This window comes from Hylobates moloch, unplaced genomic scaffold (genome assembly GCF_009828535.3).
Source record: "Hylobates moloch isolate HMO894 unplaced genomic scaffold, HMol_V3 SCAFFOLD_19, whole genome shotgun sequence".
Lineage (NCBI taxonomy): Eukaryota > Metazoa > Chordata > Mammalia > Primates > Hylobatidae > Hylobates > Hylobates moloch.
Window position 1 is genome coordinate 65,829,259 of NW_026652294.1, and position 9,549 is coordinate 65,838,807.

The following is a 9,549-nucleotide window of genomic DNA, read 5'->3' on the forward strand; positions in this document are numbered from 1 at the left end:
ATAAAGAAGTCTGCAGGAGAAACTCCTCTGAGAGTAAAAGTGTGATGTATATGCAAAGTAACCTTTTGTTCCAGTGAAATATAAAAAAATGTAAACTTTTGAAGAAAAGCTTAGTATGTCAAGCCTTTAAATTTTTTTCAGTTAAATGCCTATTGACATTTTAGTTTAAAATGAAGACATTTTGAATGACGCTTTAGCTAGTTTTCAGAATATATTAAAATCATTGAATGTTTATGGATCTATAATAGATTGTTGTTAATGCTACCATAACTGCTTTATATGGTTTAATCTGAGGACATTTCTTACTCAAACTATTTGAAACTTTTTTTTTTACTTTGGTTCTTGAGCATGTTTTTTGTTTGTTTATTTTCAAGTTTCTGAAGAAACTGAGTCAGCCTGGGCAATATAGCAAGACCCCACCTCTTCAAAAAATTTAAAAATTAGACAAGCATGGTGGCATGCACTTGTAGTCTTAGCTAAGGGGTTAGGGGTGGGGGAGTGAGGCCAGAAGATTGCTTGAGTCCAGGGGTTTGGGGTTGCAGTAAGCTGTTATCGAGCCACTGCCCTTTAGTCTTTGAGACAGAGTGAGAAACTGCCTCAAGAAACAAAAACAAAAATAAAAATAATAAACATACAAAAATGCCCACAAACAACAAGGACAAAAATGTGTGAGATGTTTTACCAATTGCTCTTAGCCTGAGAAGTTAATTACATCTTGATTTGGGGAATCAGTTGAGAAGACTTTGCAGTAATGAGTCCAGGATGGAGGCTGGGGGTAAGAGTGAGTTCAGCAACAAGTGGGAGAGGGAACATAGGGAGAACTAAGAAAGACAGAGGGAAAAATTCTTGAGTCATATCACTCTTAGTAGCACTCCCTCACTGCTCCTACTTTTCTTGTCCATCTCCAACTACCTCTGTTTCTTTGATTAGTAGCATTTGCCATGCCAACAATCACCTAAACTCACAGTGTTTCTCCAAGTCTAATAATATATTGCAGAGTAAAACTGTAAAAATGGTTATTGTATTGTTTTTATTTGTGATGTAATTTTTTATACTTTATTATATGCTTCCTTTTAAGACCACCATATGTATGAGCTGGATTTGCCTTTTTTTCCTATTCAAAATGCATAAAGAATCTAAGAATGAATGTTAAACTATGCAGCACTTCAAGAGACTGAGTTTCTTCCCTAGTTATGTTGTATACACAGAGAAGGAAAGGGAGCCTCTTATTTATCATTGAAAAGAAAGAAAAACTAGTGGCTAATTAAATAGGAACATTGTTGGACTCAGATGACAGGTTTTGAAAGAATGCCTCAGTCACAACAGACTGATGTGATGCACGCTTCACACATTCCACACTTAGAACATTTCCTGGTTTGAGACATAATACTCACAGCAAGAGAAGACTCAACAACGCTTCATGTACTGTGGGGAACACCACTCCTTAATCTGTTGCTGGCGTTGTGGTTAAAAGAAGAAACACCTTCCACCTTCTTTCTGGCACTGATTGCAAGTTTGCAGCATTCCCAGCTCTTGCTGTCATAGAGTTCAAGGGCTAGGACAGGGTCTCTTACCTGAGACTCCACTCCCCACAGTGCAGAATAATATCAAGCAGCCAACAGCCTCAAATTATGCCTAAGAATTTTAGGAAGTCACTATTTAATAAGTATCAGGTTCTTTCATTGTTTGTTTTTAAATGTGTAGAGCTGCTGCTTCTACAAATATTTTTGTTCAGTTTATATGCATAACAAGGAAGATGTTATAGCAAAGCTAAAGAATGTTGACCCTATCCATATACAGTGGAATTATATATCTGCTAAAGTTACTAAGTTTTTATCCTGCTTATTTATAGAGTCATTTAATTTACCTATAATTTTGTAGCTGACTTGGGTCTGTTTTACTACGTGAAATCATCTACTTATTACCAACTTTAACCACTTGTACATGAGAATGCTATATATCTTACTATATCTCTATATCTTTCTAACAATCAGTCTATCTGAAATGTCTCTTTCTAAGGTGTATAGACCCTTTAAATAGTCTCTGATTGAAATCTAGTTAATATTTATAATCAGAGCTAAACACTTCCCTGAGGATTTAGCAGACAATACTAAAAGTAGGTCACCAGCATCTAAGTCTTCCTTATCCCCTCTTCACAATCCCGGTCAAATCTCTCTGCCTTCATTATTTGTAATAGCATCCTTTATTTGCTTTTTTTTTTTGCTATCCTGATCTCTAACTTCCTGCTCAAAGGTACAATGCAGGGCCAAGAAAAGAGATCTCTTCAGCTAACTTTTGTCTGTTCCTCTACAGCCATCCCAATTTGGCCTATAGAATGGACTTTATAGGTTATTTCAGTGCTGTGCTGGTTTATGTTTATAACCAACTCTCTGAAAATATAAAAATAACTGATTTGTAGCTTTTAGCAACATTCATGGTGTAAATGCTCTCATTATGGCTGATATCAAGCTACCAATGTGAGATATGAGTTGGGAAAGGATGGGAAGTAGTTCATCATTACATAGTGTTTCCACTATACAGGTAAAACACATGTAAATAACCTCAAAAGCATCAAGAGTAGTAAGCACAGAGAGTAGTAAAATGTATTCAAGTAATTAGGAAGTGATGAGTTTTAGTCATTTATTACCTTTGTTTTCATTTTCCTATATTAAAACTTATACAATGCAATTTTTAAAATAATGGCTGTGTTTGGCAACCAGCTTGCAAAATTCTCAAAAATTTAACAATTGTCTCCTGCAAATTGGGATTGGTTGGCACCAGGACACCTGTGTTTCATAAAATCAATGGAGGGCGATCATTAATTATGGTTAAGAAAGAAAATAAAAACACAAAGCCAGAAAACATAGTGCAGTTTTAAGTCTAAGGGTTAGGCAAAGCCATAATTGGGAATATGAGTCCCAAGGTCAGAAAGCAGGAAGATTAGTGAACTTGTGAAACGTGTATGTTAGTTTCCTAGGGTTAGCCATAACAGAGTACCATGCAAGAGCAATTTAGTGTCTCATAGTTCTGTAGGTTAGAAGTCCAAAATCAAGATGTGGGCAGGTCCATGCTGCCTCCAAAGCCTCTAGGGAAGGATTCCTCTTTGCCTCTTCCAGCTTCTGGGAGGCCCAGCATTCCTTGGCTTGTGCTTGCATGTCTCCAATCGCTGCCTCTGTCTTTACATGGTTATTTTACCTCTGTGCCTGTGTCTAAATTTCTGTCTTCTTACATGCACACCCACCATATTGAATTAATTTAGCAAATTATAACTGCAACAACCCTATTCCCCATATAAGGTTACATTCTGAGGTACCATAGGGTCAGGATTTCAGGATATTTTTTGTGGGAGACAGACTTCAAGTCATAACACTGTAGAGTGATGTGGGGTCTTAGAGGTGTAGTTTAGACGTGAGGCTGTGAATAATATGAGATAGCTGGAATCTTCTTTTTGTTTCATACTTTTCTTTTTATTTGGCAGAGGTATAAAGGCAGCCAAGGACCAGGCACGGTGACTCAGGCCTGTAATCCCAGCACTTTAAGAGTCCGAGGCAGGCCGATCACAAAGTCAAGAGATCGAGACGATCCTGACCAACATGGTGAAACCCCGTCTCTACTAAAAATACAAAAATTAGCTGGGCGTGGTGGCACACACCTGTAGTCCCAGCTACTCGGGAGGCTGAGGCAGGAGAATTGCTTGAACCCAGAAGGCAGAGCTTGCAGTGAGCCAAGATCGTGCCACTGCACTCCAGCCTGGTGACAGGGCAAGACTCCATAAAACAACAACAACAACAACAACAACAACAACAAAAAACAGCCAAGAACACTTAAAGTCACTGCAAAGGATAGATACAAACTTACTTAATCACAAAAAAAGTATTAAAAATGACAGGCTACTTTACATCACTACATACAATTACTTATAAATTAGGTAATAACCGCTGTTAGCCTTTTTTAAAAAGTGTGCTTTTATGGGCTAGAAAACTAATGACAGATACATCCGTATTATGCCATCCAGTGGCATAATCATAGACATAATTCATACCACCCACCTTTGATATCTTTCACCAAATACATTGATGATGTTTAAAATTGTATTTCAGATGGCCCCCACAATTCTAGTATAATCATTAAAATAAAGATAAAAAGGCCTAAAGAAATACTTCATTTCTATCTCCTAGCTTAGAAGCAATCCTCTGAACTTTGATTTCAAAAGGATTTGACAGATTTTTTTGAAGTATTGTTATCATAAGTGTAGCGCAGAAGCTGTGCAATTGAAACTATAACCCTACTGAATGTAGACAAAAAGCAATGATGACTATTCATACAGAGGATGGTGTCTAAGAGGTTTAGAGGGAGCTGTGCTATCCCACTATGGTTTTGACCTCAGGATTCGGCACGTACTATAAAATTCCCTCTCGAATGTCATGATTTTGTGATCAGTATGCTTTTCTGACAGTGTCTTATGAATATATCATTTCTTTTCTATATTTTAGGCTCCTAGCTTCTCCTTATCATTGGTTCCATAGGCTTGGAAGGATGGGTAGAACTTATTTTCAGAAGTCCTGGAAGAATGAGTACAAGGAATAAAAATTTTTATGCATTTTTCCATTTTAAAAAGAACACAAAAATTCTATGCAAAGACATACATGAATTAGCTGACATTATTTGGTAGTTAAAATTCAAGAACCCTCCATATTAGAACTGTAGATCCTAGTCTTACGGCTTAAGAGCATTACTCTACATTTGAAAATTAGCCTTCTTAAGCTATTAACTAGCCTTGTTCTCTGAGTGTGTGTATGTATGTGATTTTCTTTCAGAAGTATGCATGATTTAATGAGCGTACTTTGTGATCATGAGACATATTGAGTATATGCATCTTATATAAAAGATAAATACTGTAATTAGGTCCTGAAAATATTAAGAAAGATAGTTACTGGTCATATTCACTTGATAAATCTGATTTTTTAAAATCAGAAAACACTTTCACACCAGAGTAGCATAAATCACTATGATAAAATAATGTAGGAGAAACTGAAAAAGTACTGGCTACAAGGGAAGCTGCTATGTATTGAGCACCATTTTATGAAAGGTTGTATTGAGCACTATTTTGCACTGCTTAATTCTCATAACAACCCAGGAAAATGAATGTGATGAAACTCTCCTCTAATAAGATGCCTCTGAAGTTCCAAGAGGTGAAATCACTCATACAATGTTCTGCTGGTGTCAAGTGAGAAAGCCGAGATTTGTTCTAAATTATATTTTATTCTCTGCTGGGCATGCTGGCTCACGCCTGTAATCCCAGCATTTTGGGAGGCTGAGGCTGAAGAATCATTTGAGCCCACGAGTTTGAGACCAGCCTAGCCAACATAGTGAGAACCCGCATCTCTACAAAATAAAATAAAATAAATATATTTTATTTGCAAACCCATGTTTTTTCTATTACCCACAAATCGGCATTAGTCCTCTTTCAAAACTATTAAGAGTTCTGCTTCTGAACATAGATAGTCACATGTCACTTAACGACAGGAATATATTCTGACAAATGCATCATCAGGTGATTTAGTTGCTGTGTAAACATCATAGAGTGTACTTACGCATACATAGACTGGATAGCCTACTGCACACTCAGGGTATATGAGATGGCCTGTTGCTCCTAGGCTACAAAATTGTACAGCATGTTCCTCTTTTGAATACTGTCAGCAACTGTAAAACAATGGTAAGTATTTTTGAATCTAAACATATCTAAATGTAGAAAAAGTAATGCGTTGTGCCACCTCATTAGGATAGCTACACTGTCACTAGGTGATAGGAATTTTTCACCTTCCATTATAATTTTTTTTTTGAGATGGAGTTTCACTCTTGTTGCCCAGGCTGGAGTGCAATGGTGTGATCTCAGCTCACCACAACCTCTGCCTCCCGGGCTCAAGCAATTCTCCTGCCTCAGCCTCCCGAGTAGCTGGTATTACAGGCATGCACCAACAAGCCTGGCTAATTTTGTATTTTTAGTAGAGATGGGGCTTCTCCATGTTGATCAGGCTAGTCTGAAACTCCCGACCTTGGGTGATCTGCCTGCCTCGGCCTCCCAAAGTGCTGGGATTACAGGCATAAGCCACCGTGCCCGGCCCTTCCATTATAATTTTATGGGACCACCATGTTATATATGGTTTGTTCTTGAATGAAATGTTATGCAGCACATGACTGCATTGTTGAGAAGCCAAAATCATGTTACTAATGATGATGATTTTGGATAATTCATATTCCAAGTGTGGTAGAGGTCAAAGACAGATGAAAAAAAGGAAAAAAAGAAAAAAGGAGATACATGTTTTCTTGGAAGATTCATTTACAATTACTCATTAGAGGACATTAGTATGTTCTAGAGGGCTATTCCCATTCTCCGCCTTTGATTTTGTATGAACTATCACACCTTCCTCTAAAACAGGACCTATATTTGAGACTGATTCTGTCACTTTGTGGAGCCCGGATCTGAAAAGATGTGGGAATTCATTCTTTGGTTCACAAGGTCATGGCTCTAAAAGAAAGGTGAAGATGGGAAGGCAACACATGCATGAAAGGGTGCTGTATGGAAGTTTGTGCAAAAAGCAGCTGGAAAGGGGTTTATGACCTTTTGATCACAGAGACTGCTCCTTGTCAGTCTCATGTGGCAAATGACAAGGGCATGGCAAATTCACAGGGAATGGCTGGAGTCCCAGACACCCTGCCATTCCAGAAGACCAAAGGCAGCTGACCGTGCAGTTGCTCAACTCCTTCTGTCTTTGGTGATTTTCCTACACTCAACCATGTGCTTTAGCTGATTTTGCAGTGGCTGACCCTCAATTCTATAATAAACTTTGGCTTTGGTTGTTCAAATACTTCAAAGCTTATTTTAAGAACATGCTAAGTTCTATTTAAATTCCATTATGCTCTAGTAGAAAGCACTTCATATTTGTTTTGAGTTTATGAGTCAAGACTGAATCTTAAAGGGTCAGTTGAGAAGATATAGCAATAAGTATCTAAGGTGCTGTAGGAAAAGATATGGTCTCAGAAATAGAGAGGGAGGGAAGAAAAGGGGAGGAAGTGGGGAAGAGATGGTGCGGGGGAGAGAGAGAGAAAGAGAGAGAGAGAGAGAAAACTTTGCATAGAGGTAAACATCTATCAGTTTTATGCATACAGAAATGGTCACTCTGTTACAATAGTAACCCATCTCATTTGACAGCTGTGTATAAATCGGAGCAGAAACACACATCTGTCTCTCTCTAAGTTTTGGTTTTGTGCTAGAGATGATTTCGGAGAATAATAGAATGCTGAAAAGACAAATTTGTATTATTTGTAAATAGATTGTTATAACTCCTTTGCGATAAAGGAAAGTCTTTATTGTTTAATGCTTATACGTGACTTTTTAACAGGTGTTTTTTTTTTTTTTTCTAACCTTGAAGAAAGAAATTAAGTAGTGTATTTTTGAAGGGGAATCCTGAGTGTTTAACAAGTAAGAATATCATTATCCAGCAACTCTGTATCATAATTATAAAGAGTTTTCTAAATACCCTTTGTTAATATTAAATGTATACTAAATATAAAATACCTAACTCTATAAAGTGCCCATAATATGGTCATTCTCTGGGTACTTCAAGACAAATTTGCTTTGTATCTCTCCCGTAGTTAATTGAGCTACCTGTTCTGGCACATTATTTGATTTTGGAATAACTTAAGTAGAGAACAAAGGGTAACTCTAGGAATTGTGCAAGATGGTTGCCAAATGCATAGTATAACTATGTGGACTAAAATAATCAAAAGTAGAGTACATGTTACTTTTATTAAATAATGAAAACTCTGTATTTTGAATAAATGATCTAGCAATATTATCTCTCCCACAGTATTACCATTGCACTTTGTTTTTGTTAACTTTCCCCTTCAATTGCAAATACGATAACTAGAAAGAAATTCAACTCATGAATATTCGGGAACTCTTTGCCTGGTTTGTGTCATGCCATCTTAGTTAGCAAATCACTGGCTGGAGGGAGAATGAGATAGAAGATAGTATCATGGGAAGGGCCAAAACCAAAACTATAGAGACTTGATTGGGAGTCCTGTGTAGGAGGAGATAGAGTTCATGTGTATGTATGTCTGGGTGTGTGAGTAGGAAAGGGGCTTGAGACATAATGAGTCATGAAATACAACTGCAGGTATTATACAATTTTGTCTGTGGCCAACCTTAAATGTACAATCTTACACATTGAAAGTTTGCAAAGGCAGGTGTCTGCCTATAGTCCGAACTGCCGGAGAGGCTGAGGTAGGAGGATTGTTTGAGTCCAGGAGTTCTGAGTTGTAGTGTGCTATGCTGATCTGGTGTCTGCACTAAGTTTGGCATCAATAATGTGACCTTCCAGGAGCAGAAGACCACCAGGTTGCCTGAAGGGCGGTACACTGGACCGGGTGGGAAATGGAAGAGGTCGAACCTCCTGTGCTGATAAGTAGTGGGATCACGCCTGTGAATAGCAGGACACTTCAGCATAGGCAACATAGCGAGCCCTTGTCTCTGAAAAAAAAATGCTCTTGTCTCTAAAAAAAAAAAAAAAAAAAAAAAAAGAAAGTTGGTTACCAAATCTGCAAATCTCAGACTATGTGAAGGATATCTCAATTCACAAGAAAACTGCATTAAGTCCCAGCTCAATGAGCTTGCATCATTCACTAATATTCATTTTCTAAGCATAATGTGAGCATCTTATATTGAATTATTTTTTATCCTTGTATGAGAACTGTGGTAATCTATAGAAGATCGAGCCGGAGTTTATTCATTTCTTCAGCATGCTATCAACTCCAGACAGATTTCACAGGCATTTGGGTCAGAGATTCCTTAAAAGAATAGTTTAGTTGATATATAACCTGGCATTACATCATTCTAAATTGTGTATGAACAGGGATTAAAAAAAGATTTGCTAGCTTGCTAAAATATAACCTCTGTTTTATAGAACTGAAGTTTCCTGGTGTAATATAATGCCTTTGCTTTGTATTATAGCACCATTCCTAATTATACAAGTGTACTTTGTTTAAAGTAGTGTATAAAGGCCAAGGCATATTTGACTAAGAAGGCTTGCACTGTATATTATTTAAGAAATATTTTTAAATAGTGATAGAGATATGAAAAAAGAAGACCCTGAAAAGAACTAGATGAAGTCATATTTTACACTTTCAATCAGTTCTCATAGGTCCAACACCAAGGCTCTTTTCTCCCCTTTCCTTCTGCTTCCCATGAATTTTCCAGTAAAATTTGTATCCAATTTCATTCCCAGTTATATTTTATTTTGTCCTGCTTCTATTATAATGGCCAACGAAAAATATATAGAAATCTGAAACTATAAGTATTAATTTAAATCATTATTTCCCTGTTTTCTTTTACCATTGCTCTTTTCAAACTTTTCCATTATTTGCCTCTTCATTCTTTCTCATTTTCATCCCATTTCCCCTTCTTTATTTACCCATCCTTGCTGCTTGCTCTCTCTTCCTTTCTTGGCATTTTCTCTCTTCTCCCTTTCTTTGTTCTTATATTTAACA